Source organism: Myotis brandtii, unplaced genomic scaffold (assembly GCF_000412655.1).
Source record: "Myotis brandtii unplaced genomic scaffold, ASM41265v1 scaffold884, whole genome shotgun sequence".
Taxonomy (NCBI): Eukaryota; Metazoa; Chordata; class Mammalia; order Chiroptera; family Vespertilionidae; genus Myotis; species Myotis brandtii.
Window position 1 is genome coordinate 257,463 of NW_005371618.1, and position 2,501 is coordinate 259,963.

Consider the following 2,501-nt stretch of genomic DNA (forward strand, 5'->3'; position numbering starts at 1 on the left):
ACCAATGTTCTACCAGGAGTTAAAGGATTTCTCAGAGTTACTGCCTAATGTAGGGATCAATACCGTCCACAGCCAAGCTTTGCTCTTGGCCATTCCCCCCAGTCCTAGATTAGAGCAATTGTCCCTGGAGCTGCAACAAAGAAATTGCTCTTTGTCTTGGCTTTTGCAGTTTGAGCTTCCAAGGTGGACTTTATCTCCACTGCTTCCCAGATTCCCCTTCCTTTCTCTGTGTTTCTAAATTGAAGATATCTACGTGGGGATAAGGGCTCCACTGTTAAAAATTAGTATCAGTGCCCTCTGCCTGAGTTGACTCACCCTCCTCCCATATCCTTCTGACTTTCCTCTGCATTTTCTGTTCATATTATTACAATCAGCTTCCCCTCCACTGTTTTTTTCTCATGCCAATTGCCCTATAATATAATGTTGTAAGCCAACTGTGGGAAGTTCCACCTATTCTGAAGCCATGTTAGATCTCTTAAAACCAGTTTTTGATTCAGCACTCCAAGTACTTTTCTTTCCACCTCTCTAGTCTTGACTCTGATCTTTCTCTCTGGTGTTGTACTAGAAAATGGATCACCCATCTTTCTATGTTTTCTGATTTTCTTTAAGGTTTTTTTCTGCATCAGTTTCTGTCTTTAATTCAAAATAAACAATCCTTTTACTCTTTCCATCATTACTGACTAATCTGATCTCCATAGCATCTTCAAACACTTCTTTTAATCCATCCTGAGTAACTTTATAAGGCAGAGTTATAGCCGAAAGTATTCTCACATCTCAATCTATTCACTAGTACTGTTTCTTCCCTTTGGTTTTTTTTACTTTAATTTGATTGCCAAACATTTTTAAACCAGTAAGTTCCAAGGCTTTTTGATAAGTTTTCAGTAGATTCAAAATCCACATAGTCGAACTTCCTAGACACACCAATTCTGACATTTGCAACATCAAGATCATTTTTAGCAAAAATGTCACTGATGCCTGTTTTTTTAAAATACTCATTCAAGAATGGTTTCATTGGTTGAAATGAAAGAGAGAGAGAGAGAGAGAGAGAAATATCACTATGAGAGAGTAACATTGGTTGATTGCTTCCCCTATGCGCCACAACCAGGGATTGGACTCACAACCTAGGTAAGTGCCCTAATCAGAAATCATATCCACAACCTTTTGGTGTACAGGATGATGCTCCAACCAACTGACCCAGCCAGACAGGGCACTGATACCCATTTTTAACTCAGGATCAGATTTACTGAAGTTCAGGTTTCAACAAAGAAATTGAAAGCTATAGTTGGTTCTATGACCCATTCTGTGTTTTTGTTTGTTTATTTTTGCTTCAAAAGCAGCTATTTAGTCATTGCCTTCATTTTCTTTAACACTCTTTCACCTCTTCATTTCCCCCTCTTCCTCATTTTTTTTCTTCCTTATCATTTGCAAGCTTCACCATCATTGTGGCTTATGATAACAGAATTTTCAGTAAGTATGTGATGCAGGTGAACCCTGAGGAACTTCTTCATCATCTTTATCATCATTCTCTTTGTTTTCATCCCTGGCTATGCTCTTGGCCATCATGGGAATAGCTTTTGCAGGAGCTTTGTTGCCTTTGGCTGGTATAATTTCCAGAAGTTCTTCAAAGAGGCATCTTCAGAGGCTTCATCATTCTCCTAATAATAATCCTCTTTTCTGCCATCATCATCATCTTACACATTACTGTCTTCTTTACTGGCATTCTCATCATTCTTTGGTCCCTTGGCTTGGGTGGCTACTCCTTTCTTCCTAGGGTTGGGCTTCCAATGCTTTGCCTAGTGTGCCTCCCTTCTTGCCAAAATGTGTGACTACTGCTCTAGTTGGAGTAACTGCTGCCTTATTGTCAGGGGCCAGTATAGCCGCTGCCTTCTTGCCAGAGGTGACAATTGATTTCTTAGCTGGTGTAGCAACCAAATCTTTTTTGTTGGAGAAACCATCAGCTTCTTTGCTGAAGTTAACTCTTGTAGCATTTCAGTGGAATTTGACTCTCTAGCAGGTGGTAGCCTTTTTGCTTTTTTCTGAGGAGTGATAACCTTTTCTCCACTGTTTTTATCTTTACTAGTATCTTCTGACATTTCCTCATCTTCACTATTTTTTTCAACTTCCTTTGGAGGGGAAGCCATTTTCTTGGAGTCACCTTAATTTTTAATAGCCTTTGCAAGCTTCACCATCATTGTGGCTTATGATAACAGAATTTTCAGTAAGTATGTGATGCAGGTGAACCCTGAGGAACTAGATGGCATCAATGGCAGTCTCTTGTACTAAAGATCCAAAGCACAAATGTTTTGTTTCCAGCTAGGGCTCAGACTGACATGGAAATGCTATCAACTTCGTAATTGTCCTTAATATTACTATTTATTTCATGAAACCTCCCCCTTTTAAAACTTATTGCATTAAATTGCAAAAGGGAGTTTCACTTTTGCCCTGCATTTAACTAAATCCACCCTATTCATCAATTACATTCCCTTCACATGAGAGCAACC

General features: G+C 39.2%; 1 pseudogene; it reads right to left on the reverse strand.

The window, feature by feature from the left end:
* Positions 1-450: 450 nt before the first annotated feature.
* LOC102244512 lies at positions 451-1,257 on the reverse strand (annotated as a pseudogene).
* Positions 1,258-2,501: the final 1,244 nt, after the last annotated feature.